The sequence below is a fragment of the Elaeis guineensis genome, chromosome 6 (assembly GCF_000442705.2).
Source record: "Elaeis guineensis isolate ETL-2024a chromosome 6, EG11, whole genome shotgun sequence".
Lineage (NCBI taxonomy): Eukaryota > Viridiplantae > Streptophyta > Magnoliopsida > Arecales > Arecaceae > Elaeis > Elaeis guineensis.
Genome location: NC_025998.2, coordinates 133,147,205 through 133,161,034, shown reverse-complemented (window position 1 = coordinate 133,161,034; position 13,830 = coordinate 133,147,205). Strand labels below are relative to the sequence as shown.

At 37.3% G+C, this 13,830-nt stretch overlaps 1 pseudogene; it reads right to left on the bottom strand.

Moving 5' to 3' along the window:
- Nucleotides 1-1,066: 1,066 nt before the first annotated feature.
- On the bottom strand, nt 1,067-10,893 carry LOC105046394 (uncharacterized; annotated as a pseudogene).
- Between the last annotated feature and the right edge of the window lie 2,937 nt (nt 10,894-13,830).

The window sequence follows — 13,830 nt, the reverse complement described above, 5'->3', positions numbered from 1 at the left end:
ATGTGCAAGGAATAAGGCAGCCTTAATGGTCGATTAGCATAATCTTCTTGCATGCCCAACATCCATGAGACTCATTGAATGTCTGTAACCATACACATACAAAGAAGAAACAGCATTGCCAACTGGTTGGGAAAAGGAGAATTGGTTAGCCACATATAAACTAGAACTCGCAACAGCAATATTCCCAGGAAATTTATCATATCTTTCATGCACCACATCTCAAGACAAAAGTTAATTTGCAATTTGGGATTATTGATATAATATCTAAATGACAGCCGCACGCAAATCCTTTAACCATTTAACACACAAATCACAAATGCAGGTATTCTGCACCGAGCAAAATTCACCAGAAGGCAGGAAATGGTTTTAGTAATCTCTTCTGAAAAGCTTAACTGACAAAATTTCATCCCTCTTTTACAACAATAGATTCTATGCAAATTAGCTCATCCAAATATCTGACATGAAATGTGGCACCTAGCCAGACAGTATATATTCTTTTGAGATTAAGAAAGGCTAATCCGAACCTTCTACCTGTATCCACTATCCACACCACTTCTCAATGACTGACTCCAACCAGAATTGAATCCCGCCCTCTTGCTACCTAAGTTGAAAGGGATAATACCTGCGATCAGCCAGACGGTATATGACGGAAGCACAATCACCAGCTTTCCAAGTTCTCACTGATTTTTTTTTGTGCTTTAAGATGAGAAAAATGTACCCCAACATATATTCTCACTGCAATCACACAGCGAACCGTTAATCAGACACATAGAAAGTACTCCCCCCACATGACACACAAATCTATGTTAATTCATGGAAATAGTTGACATAAATCCGGGAATCCAGCCAAAAACCATCTAATGGAAGTACCAGTTCCTACACAAAGTTCTCATTGGGTTTTGTTTGCAGTAAGACAAAAAATGTAACAGCTCAAGATACATTTTCATTGCGATCATATAGATGTACCCAAAAACCGGACAAATAGCAAGTACTCTCTTTCTCACACACACACATGCACATGCCCGCAGATCCTATGTTAGTTCATGCAAACAGCTGACAGGAATCCTAGCATCCAGCCAAACGGTATCCAATAGAAGTGCAATCACTTGATGTACAAACTTCACACCAGGTTTTGGCACAGTAAGATAATACATACATATAAAACAGCTCCACATACATTTTTGTTCCGATCATACAGATGTACAATTAACCAGAGATATAGCAAGTGCTCCATCCATTTATTTCTCCACAAGAACTCTAGTAACTGGAAACTCCCGCAATGAGGCTAAGCAGTAAATTCTGGTAATATTGTTGAAGCCAGTACCAACACCATCTGGGTCTAGTGATCTTGAAATGATGCATTCATCAGGTTAACCGCTGAATCCATCATCTACAAATGAGAAGGTCATGTAATCAATAACAAGGGTACCAAACCAACATTGATAGGCAAACTGAATACATTAAACACATGAATTAGACAGTGTGCAGTGATGGAAATTCCTTAAACATAACATGGTCATAGCAGATCCCTTACCAAAATTATAAAATCAAAGAATAATAAATAGGCTGGATTAAGTATAAATAACAGATTTTTTTTAAGCGACACCTAGAAGGGCAAGCCCTTAAGGGTGAGGTGCCAACTGAGCTAATAATTGTTGGCAACAATAAATAAAAGATGTCACAACCTTTTTGTTGGCGAAAACAAAAGTCATAATACAAAATTTTTTGTGCAAATTTTGTATAGAAGTCACATTTCTGAATTGAATAATTGAGTGCTTCAGCTGAACAAATTTCATACTGCTAAATTCTAATAAGTATGATTTGCCAATTTTTTCTACATCTACAACATAATGCAGAAAGCACACATGACAAGATTAAGACTGCATTATCAGCAAAATCCATTTGTCATCCATATATTATAACCCACCAAACCTATTCAGAAAATACTTTTTATATACTATAAAGTGAATAGAATGTTGATGTAAGCAAATCAATGTATTAAAAAGTGGATGACAGGCATGTAGCGGCCAGGGTGTTTCATGGCAAATAGAGGATGATGGGCACCATACACCCAGGATGAGCTGCTAAAACATTTCAATATTTTTATTTACTAAGTATCAAAACCAATATTTTACATCAATGTCAAGCAAAAAATGATAAGAGAACATCAAGGGCAAAGCTATAAAACTTCATGGACCTAATATCACGACATCATGTCGACATCTATATAATGTAAACATCCACAACATAATGATATAATATCATCATCCACCAAATATAACAACATCACTCATTAAGATAAAGAGTCCACAATCATAAAACATCAACCATAAAGTAAAGATGTCTACAGCCATATAAACATCAACCATAGAAAAAAAAATCTCCCATTAGAAACCAATCCAGCCAACATCGAATGAAGGGCCCACCTTGAGTCCTTCATAAAGCAGCTGCTATAGCAGGTTTTCTCCCAAAATATCATGTTCCTTATACCCAAGCACCATGTGGTGCTGCAATGAAGCTTAACGTAGTAGTTAAGAGCTAAAACTGTGAAGGCAGCCACTATAGCAGCTGCAGCAGCTGTTTTTTAAAACAATGAAACAGATTACATTATGTTGTGCACTCATTTGGATTTGCATCAACAGATTTTTCTTTTTTTTCTTTAAAAAAAAAAACTACAATCTGATGACTGGTGAAACAGCTAATAGAATTCTACTCCACATGGTGATAGCACATAGCATATTATGTGTTGATTGTCTCGACAACCCTCGATTACTGTGGCTCCACACATATGTAATGAACACAATATCTATGGTACTACGTTAAGGCATTCATTTTTTGTCACAAGCCCACTGTTCCACTTGTCATCAAAACAATTGGTGATTGCTAGCATTGCTTTCACCTTTTAAGGTATATTTAACAAAATTTCCAACTTCTGCAAGGTCACTTACGCATATTTTTTCCTAACCTAGGATCTTAATCATCACATTTGAAGTACCTGACTACCAAAAAAAACTTGTGGCACTGATAGGAGTCCTGCACACTGTGACCAAATCCAAACAAATATCACACTAAGAAATTAGGACCTGATGCATTTATGGATGACTATAGCTATATATTCGCTCCCTTTCACATTACAAGAATAATGTGGAAAAGCCTCAGTTCTTCACCAGGCTTCCGTGACCCAGTTCAATCTTAGGTTGGTTCCCAGATGAGAAAACAGTTATTTTGCAAAAATGGAACATTTTTTATATCTGTTTTGGGAGGTTCAGGCCACTTTTTTTTTCCTTGGCAGATATGGCCAGTTTCAGAATATTTAGATGCTTTTGCGCCTGGCTGCATGAATGCGTTCCAGCCATTCAACATGAAAAGAATATGTCCATTCACTATATAGAAAAAAGCACATCCAAACACTTAGACACCTCTCAAACAGACAGTTCTTGTGCATCTTCTGAACAGGGGGCAAAAGCAACCAAAAATTTGAACAAGAGGCCATATTTGACAGAGGCTCATGTTTATGAAATTAAGAGCAAAACCGTTTGTTTATGAAAATTTGATTGCCATAAATACATAACATATAATTTCACCAGTTGACAGAGGCTCATGTCATTGATTAAATGCCTGGGCCTCTTGAATCATTCATGTTCATCACATAGGCTAAATGATATGGTTGTAAAAGCCTATAAGGTCCATTTCCAACCTAGACCTTCAAGCCAGGCAGGCTAAACCTGGTCACAGCAAAGAAATGAATGTAGCATGATCATTGGATCAATCATATTCTCATCTCTGGAGGCTCCATATTATATGTCTGAATATGAATTAAACTCAGGTTTGAATCTGATGATACTTGCAAGATTTCAGGAGGTTTTGTGATGAAGCCCAAGTTTATTGTTCCCCATACCAAATGAAGGCATGCAATCAGCTCTCAAGTTACAAGCTGTCATGTTGTTCTAAAAGCAAATACAAAGTTAAAGAAGAAAGAGAAGATTTATCTAGAACTTAGAAAGACAGTGTGAGGGACACCACTTTAAAAGTGAATTAGGATGGTTTGGGGATACTCCAAGAGTTGAATACTTTTCATGTGAAGAGTTTTGAAGTCTGCTGTGTCAAAGCCTGAAGCCAAAAAGGCTTCATTTCTCTCACTCTTGGTTTTGCGATGTGGTGAGATTTTGAGCGGGGCCTGGAGTTCGAAGCATGGTGGTTTCATTTCCTTGACATGTTGGTTTCAGTTTCTCAGAAAATAAAGGATTAAAAAAAAAAAAAAAGCATGTCCCAACCATTTCACGCAAAAAACTGCCCAGCTTTCTTGGATCAGCCGAGAAAAATGAATCCGGGGGACCTTATGTGGTTCTAGGCCTCCAACACTCTTTAATTAGCTTTATCTTGAAGAAAATAGAAACAAAGTCCTTTCATCTTCTAAGCACCATCATCAAGATCCCTTAACATATAAAAGAAATGCACTCTCTGAAAAGGGATTGGTTTATCAAATTGTAAATAATGGAAAAAAATCTTCTTCTTGCATGCCAACCCCCCAACCCACCTGTCCAAAAAAAAAAAATCCCTTGCTTGCTCCAATTTTTTAAGTACTTTTTGAGAGAATCACAGCCATATATGCATAGCAGGCCCACCACACATGCTAAATGCTAGTCCAATGTACCGTTAGAAAATATTAGCACAGCAGCAAGAACTTCAGAAGCAGAATTTGCAGAATTTGTCCTCTTATTTTCAGAAACTTTGAATTTCTTTATCTTTTGTGGAGAGTTGAATTAGAATGACATATTATGGAAGCCTATCTTTCAGGAAGTGGAGATCATTTGGCTCCTTCAAAGAAATATATAGTCGAGACTAGAAATTAAGCTGTAGAACTGCATGTGTAGCTCACATCTATTTCCTATTTCTTCTTCTTCTTCTCATGTCGACTAATTTTTTTGTTCTCATTTGATTTCTCCAAAGCAGAAATTAAATCATAGATTTATGATTTACTCAAAATCTGATCTGAGTCCTATATCTTATCTTGCACAGGAAAGTATACCTAGACTTCCAGAAATGTAAATCCCCACATGAAGAAAAGTAGTGGCTGCATAGTGAAGAATTAGATGGTTTGAATATGATGAATTGAAAAGTAGAGAACAGCAGCAACTCATGAGAATTAAATGACTTGGCAAAAGTCTCTAAAACCTTGGATGAATTGGAAGCGAAAGGTATTGCTTTGAATACCAATGCAGTGGGGTATTGTTAAGAAAGGAAAGCAGATTACTATTACAAACACTTGAAGAGACAATGAAAATATGGGGCCCCTCAACTTCAGCCAATGGTGTCATTTACTAAGATTTAATGCACCAGTACATATTAACCAGCTGAACCCTGAAATTCTATTCTCATGTTCAACTCAAAGAAAATTTATACTATAGATGCATGAAGGGGTAAGTTTGCTTGCACATGTGGAAGTAACTGAGGTGAGCTTTAGGAGAAGCAAAATTGAAATTACAACATGACAAGGATTATATAATGCTAATAAACATGATAAAAATGCGATAGTCAGCAAAAACAATGGCCAACTAAGTCAAGAAGGTCTGAATAGAACCACTTTCAAAATCAATTTTTGAGGGGTAATTTGGTTTCTTTTCCCTGTTAATTGAAGTCAATTCTTGAAAGTAGGAAGCAAAGACATAAACAAGTTAAATTAGTCACTTAACTTGCATCAGTTGAAAATCTCAGGATGGGACCCCTCACATGACCTACGTGGCTCAAGACTACTACCATGCAACCAAACAAATCCCAATGTGAGCAATGAAGAAGCAGTCATTAGAAGCAGGAGATCCTTAGAAATTTTCACAAAATTGTACAATTATACTTAGGAAAATCATATCAGGATAACTTAGAACTGTTGAGTAATTTAGATTGAATGATTCTAGCGGCACAAGAGAATGAGCAGAAACAAGTTTTCAGAACTGGTGCAGCATCTAAAACAGAAGATTCCCACAACTAAACTCTAGTGACAAGATAAAATGAGAGTGATACCCAGGTTGAACCTTCTTGCAGTTACAAATTCCATTGCTATAGGAACTTGAATTGAGGGATTTTCCTCATTGCATCTCAACTAATTACTTTCTTTGCACCATATCCACAGAGAATGAGAAGATGATTGTTTTACTTCAGCTAAACCAAAAGGTATTCCACATAAGACAGAGCAATCTTTAGAATTCCAAATCCCAATAAAAGAATGAAGCAATCTGAAGCAAAGGGGATCAGAAAACCTCACAGTCCTTATTGATAAATTATCTTACTGACTCATGGGAGGCAGGATCTTTGAACTACACAAAACAATCGTAACCTACAAGAATACCAACATTCTTAAGTAAAGAATTGCTCATCAGCAAACACTGGAACCAAGGGCAGTTTATTCTTCGTGTTGCTACAGTTCTGGGACTAGTTCAACAGGATAGGTAGAGGAAATAAAGCTAAGATGCTATCGAGGTAATGACGCAGTTCAAACATCAAAAAAGTCCAAACAGATGGAACAATTTCACAGAACTTGAAGAGAAAGAGAACTTGCAAACAGTGATGATAGACCATTGATTTTGGTAATTGATGATGTAGGAGGGACTTGTAGATTGTCATGAAAATATAACAGGTTTGAGTACAGAAATGATATCTGTATTCAAGATGAAGGATATATGTAAATGCAAGTGGGCAGCATATACTATGCTATTTTAGATTTCAGGAAAGAGAGAAAGGACCATTTTAGCTAGCCTAGTTAACAAGTTTACCTGGATTAGTCCAAGGTACTAGCATTATACATGTATGTCAAATACTACCAATCATTCCATGCAATGAATCTTGGTTTTGTAAATAGAGAGACAAAGAACGCATCTCAGAGTTGTCCTAACAAAATGCATAAGATTCCAAAAACTTCTTACATATTGTTGCTACTTCTATCCTGATAGACATCAATATCTTGAAAGCATATTGTACATAAGAAAATCTAGGGACATAGCTATAACATATAGACAACATTTAGCTATAGTCCATATGGATTTAAATTCTAACAGATCACTTACATTTATGATGCATACATCATTTTGTGTTAATTGTGGCCTTCCATGGTATAGTTAATTATAGATGTTTCCATAGATTTAGACATGACCTGTCTCCTAATTAGTGGAGAATTGCATTAGCACTTACAGAACTATTATCAACTCAAAAATCGATGTACATCCACAAATCTTGTCCAAAATATGGTTGTTTAGTCAGATCCTATCTTAAAATACAGGTTATTTGACAATGCATGCAAGCAAACAAAAACTCAGTATCCAGCAAGCATATATAGGCAGTACACAAGATATAAAAGACAAGTTTAATCCAATTCGTTATTAGCAAATTTAGTCCAATCTCTATTAGCTTATCGTTTAAACATAATAAGCATTTACGTGTTAACTGCCTATATCCAATTAGTAGGCTTTGGCTACCTACCAGATATGTCAGCCACAGTGCTCAAGTCAACATTCACATTATCATATAGAGTACATGAAGCACATACACGAAATGAATCTTATTAGATAATAAACATTTCAAATCTCATGGTCTTGGAAGAAATATTTTTACCACTTGACCATTGACAAAATGATTTTAGGTTCATGGAGAGGATTAGCAGAAGTATAAAACCATCCTTAAGCCAAAAGAATAAGCTTTGTTTGATGGAAGCATTTATCCTATGTTTGGTTGGGGTCATAAGAGGAGAGGATGGATGGGTTTAAAAGGATCGATGGCTTTCACCCACCGTTTCATTCAAAAAAATTTGAGGGATGATGGATGAAAAGAAAGAATTGCACATCCATCTTGACCTACCAATTTGCATCCTCCCAAATTAGGACGATGTAAGGATAGATGGATAGAGTATGTAAGGAGTGAATTTCTATACCGACAAAATTACCCCTGTAAATTTTTTTGACAAAACTATTATACTTCTTCATTTTTTTCATTCATATTATTTATATATATTTTTATTTTATCTAAACTATTAATCCTATATGATTAAATTTTATTACTAATTATTTTAATTTTAGTACATAATTTTCAAAATTATAATTAAAAAATTAGAATTATCTTCTTATTTATATTTACTATTTTTAATTACATATTTATATAAATTAATTAACTATTTAAATTAAATTATAAATTAATAAGTTATTTATATAATTAATATATATCTTCATTAGTAATTAATTTATTAAATTATTTATTAAATTAAATTAAATATTTATATAGTTTTTTGTACATTGCTCACTTCTTTAGTATAAACAAGCATTATAAATTGATAATAATAATTTTTTATCAGAGAGTGGTTTAGTAAAAACATCATACAAATATCATACACCTTCCCTTTTATTCTTCCTATGCCAAACAAACGAGAAAATCATTCCCATCCATCCTTCCATGTTTCACCAAACATATGAGATGGATGAAAGATCCATCCATCCTCTCCCTCATTCATCCTTCCTCCTCTACCCATTTTTCATCCAATCCATCCTTCGTAAGATCCATCCATCCTCTCCCTCATTCATCCTTCCTCCTCTACCCATCCTTCATACCAAACAAAGGGTTATTGCATTCAAGCAATCAAGACATACTTTTTTCCATTCACAGCCTTAAATACTTTATCTCCATATGACCTAATAATGCTCCTTTCTACTACTAGTATGAATAGTAACAATGCTGTTAATGGTGCAGAACATTGACATGTTGACAATACAAGGATGAGAGTTAACTTATCCAATTGTGGTCAACAACCACAAAAATGACTCAACACCATCAGTATAAAATATAGCATAGCTCCTGATTTGCTGTCATAGTTACGACTGTGTAACAAAATAAAAATGCTGATGCGCATAAATACCACAAATTGCAAAAGGCTCCACCTAATACACAGTCTTCTCCAGAAAAGAAAATCAGGGCCAGTTACTACATATATTGCAAGGTGGAACAAGAAGACTCCCTAAATTCAACAAAGAGCTCTGCAACACTTAGTTAATATATGTTAATATATGTCTGCTTCCATATATTCTTTTTCTGTAGAGATTATGAGGACCAAGACATGCACTGAGAACAAATATGCTTAAAATCATTTTATTATCAACTAACATATATATTGCAAGAAAAGTATAGTCAAATTGCATAGTTACCTTTCCAATGTTCCGCAGTTCTCTCCCAACAGGTTCCATAAATTTGAAGTTAATATCAATAGGCCAGACCTGCATATAGTTGAAGATATAGTGATATTGTTTATAACTGCATTGAGAATGTGCAAGAAGATGATAAGGAAATATTGCTTAGGAGTGTTAAAAATGTACAAAGTTCTAAGGCATGACACCAGACCGAAGAGGCATATAAATTATTTGTCTAACCATTTGAGCTCTACATTGTACAAAGAATGATACCAGACCCAAGAGGCATATAAACTATTTGCCTAGCAATTAGAACTATACATTATACAAAAACAATATTATCCAGGCCCTATGACAAAATAAGTCTCTGGCAATTGTTCTATGCTTCATTCTCAAATATAGCAGTTGCACTCTTTATTATGTGAAACATTATACAAGAATGTCATGAAAGGAAATTAGAAATATGGATACACAAAAACAAATGACAAAAAAACTCCCAGCATCAATACACCGAGCTAAAATGATAATATGTTGGACAAAAAGGGAAAAATAACAACATCGGCAACCGATGGCATATAAAAAGCTTGTTCTGGGAAGTGGCATGCAGTCAAATAATTAAAACATCAATACCAAGAAAAATACAGAAGCAACTCCAAACTTGTCAATCATTAAAAACATGGTTGTCCAATGGACAACTGAAGAAGAGTTCAAGGACCCTCAAAATGGAGTACGAAGTTGATATCTTGTAATCCTGCATTCACCTCCAACAGCATTGATCTACCGGGTTCATGGAAACAATATCCTAAAGTTGCGGTAAGGCAATTGTGATTTTAGTAATACAAGGAAAATTGTGTTTTCCATAAATGGAAATGAATAAGAACAAGCCATTAAAATAATTCAATTCTCTTAAAAATTAATCCATAAATTGCCCAACACTAAAAATTCCACCACCAATAATAGCACTCAAGTTACAAGTTGTTTACCAGCCTGTAGAAGTTTTATCTTCCAGGGATGGAATCAAAGAAGAAAAAACGCCTTAAAGCAATTCAATTCCTTCAAACTTACTTCAAGAATCACCAAAGACTGATAGTGCCCACATTTACTTAGCGCCCAAAGGAACAAACGCAAAATGAAAATTAACTTGGAAGCAAACAGAGAAAAAAAAATACTATCCACGCGCGCACCTATACGAAAAGAAAAGAAAAGTAGCAAACTATGAGATTTATCGAGCTATACCTTCAATCCGAGCAACTTAACAGGAGTAGCCTGCCCGGGGACGATGCAGTCGGGCCCCGCCGCTTCCAGCTTCGCCTCCATGGCGAGCCCTTCGCCGATTGGATCGGGACGCTAAAGGACAACAATGAGAACACCAAGTCAGACGGAATCAAAGAGAGTAATCAAGAACTGAATCGAAGAGAGAAGGGGAAAGGCCGGATTGCCTTCATGACGGAGAGGGCGTAGGACGTGTTAGGGTTCTGGGGAAGCCGGAGTACGGGTTCTGATGGATTCTTGGGACGGGCTTCGTGCCGGCGGGGGAGGCCCTCCATGGGACGTCGTCGGCTAGCAGCGCTCTCTTGGAGGCGGCGGCGGACGCCATGGGAGTTCGAGCCTCGAAGAACGCAAGCACCTGCGGGTACACCAACCACGGGAATTCTCAGGTAGCACCTAGCAAGTTATCCGAGTCGCGCGCGGGGGATGTTTTATGAGGACCGAGGAGGCTATAACTTTTGGAGGCCGCGGACAGGGCTGGGCTTAAATAGTATCCCGTGGATAGATGTGTTGTGGTGATTGTACAGATGGGGAGTATTTGAGGTGGGGAGTCGATGGATTGGGGTGGATAGATTGTTTGGTTGGTTGATGGAAACTGATGGGTGAAAACCTGCCTTTAATATTTTCCTCTTCCTTTTCCGCATATCTTCTTTTTCATCCTTGGTAAAGCATCATATACCGACTAGCTTGGAGCCAGGAAAGAAGTCAATTTACCAAGCGCATAAAATTTATTATGATTTATGAATGTCCGACTAAGAGCATCACCTCTATTTATAAATGTATTGCAAAAAATTAATTATAAAAACTTTGCAATGCCGTATTTACATTATTTAAGAGGAAAATATTTTCATGCATAAAAATATTTATAAAATTATCTTGCATAGGCCGAACAATGTGAGATAAAAGACCATAATTCGGTCATCGGAATACCAAATTCCAATACTAAAATCATGCTAGGTTCATATGATGACCAACAAAATGTGTATGTTTTCCATCCTAATTGAGTATTTTCAATCAAACAAGCTCTCAAGTAATCGATTAATATATGATAATATCCTTGCCTGATATTAGTTGTGTCATTGGTTCTTCAATGTGACATGGATAAGGATGATCCATTTATATCAGCAAAGAAGAAGAAGAATAATAAGGATGACCCATCTCCACCATATATAAAAAATAAAAATAATGTGTTTAATGAGTTTATATTAACAAAGAGTCATTCCATAAAACACATCCTTCTCCTTTTTTTCGAGTAATGCAACACAATTACACCATCCTTATATAGATACAACCATTAGCATCAAAGAATATAATATTGTTGCAAAAGATTTCCAACCACATACGAATACGGCTAGAGATCATCAGAACGGTATTCCTGCAAAATAAATCCCGATCAAAATTAGCTCCGACGAGGATCCTCTGACGATTAAGTCAAGAATATGATGCAGCAGAGGAGAACGAAGAGAAAATCTCAAGAGGGCACGAGTATAATGGGCACACACGCATACCTGGGGATCTCCTCTTTATCTCTACTTATAGGAGATTGATGATGTGATGGGCCGTACGGATCATATTAGTTGGCAAGTAGATCTTTAGCAGCACAGTTGGCAAGGAAGGTGACGTGACATAGGCTTGGTGGGTATGTGGGTGGCAAATGAAATGACGATAATATATTCTGACCACATGCGGACAAAAATTATAATTAGTTCTTGAGCTTGTTTTGTTATCCAATGCCCGATTCCTCCTTTGACGTCGAAGTTTGGAGGCCAGGAGATCCTTACTGCTAGATGGAGAGCGCTGGCCAGGTGGAGAGGGTCGGCCAGTTGGTCCAAACCCGCTCATGAGCGGAACATAGGTATTGGAGGACTTTTAAGGGGGTCCTATTCAGAGGGTTGGTATCGCAGGGACTATTTTCAGAGTGATAGATTATAATAGTGAAGGATCCGAAATTCTGTTAGGAGTAAGGATAGGCCTAGAATCCCCAAAGATAATGCCAAATTTTTTTCTAATCTCAAGTCTGATGCCCAGATGACTCATTATTCGTGTGTTCCTCGAGAATCTTCTGTTCTTTTCATTAATGGGGGGGGGGACTAAAGTCAACTAAGGAAGAATAGAAAGTCATTCCGACTATCCATCATGTGAAGCTGCACGGCATATAGTTGATCAGAGGAGGTTAGGTGATGTAAGTTTGTCCTGCACGTGGGTCACAAATGAGATAATGACATGAAAGGATGTACCCTGACTTGACTCATGCAGACAAAAATCATAATTGGCTCATCTCGACTCATATTTTAGATAGAGAGTCGTTGCTCAATACGCTGAAGCTCAAAAGTTGACGAATATCTTCATCATCAGGTGCTGTTACTAAGGGGATCAGTTGATTCGCTTAGATTAGCTTATCCATTGATTAACTACGATGGAGGTCAGTGGCCAGGAAGAAGGCTAGAAGGTTCTCCGGAGTGGACCATCCAAGATCAATAGGGGGTCGGACAAGTGGGGCTCAGTGCAACTTAAGGTCGATTTATCCCATTGCGTGGAGTCTGAAAAAAAGTCAGCCCTCCGATATTCAATAAGTTGTAATAGTGTATGATCCAAAGACTGATGAGGCATAAGAATTGACTCAAAATCTCTGAAGATAATCGGACTATCCTTAGCTCAACGCCTGACTCCCGCATGCCATCTTGGGGAGGATTGGGTAACGTATGGATCGGTAGGGTGTCGAAACCCATGGTCGAGTTGGAGGTCGGTGTCGTAATTTTGGCAGGGATCTCTTCTTCAATGAGGGAGGAATTAAACTCAAAGATGAGAGGACAAGGGGTCATTATGACCGTGTCTCATCACACGGGGCTGTGTGAGGTGTTTTAAGTATCTCCGATAGCGATCATAAATTCTCTCAGCGTACAGTTGTGGAAGGAATGGTGATGCGACTGATAGGTAGAGTGATGCAACTTGACAATGGAGCCCAGTTGGTCCACATGGGGAATCGTTTGGTGTTCCTCAGCCTGAGCTCCAGGCGAAGATCGTTTGTCTGATCCTTAATTGTTCTCCGAAGTAGACGGCCAAAGTTTCGTATCTCTTGGTGATGTACTTGCTGTGGAGATCGAAATAGACAAGGCGATGCCGAATCCTTAGCGGGATCGGTTCCTCCAAGTGGTTGGTGAAGCCGAGCTCCGACAATGGTAGGATACCAGCCCCCAACAATCTTAGTATCATCTCTGCTTTTTTCTCTCATAGGCGTTCTTTTGGAATGCCCAGTCGGCGAGCTTCCAGACGGATCATCAATGGAGTTCAAACAGTGCTCAAGGTACATCATATCAAACAGAATCCGAGATCTCCACTTCCATTAGCTCGTAGTGGATGTATTACCCTCCAACAAATATCATGCAATAGGAGGGGCACC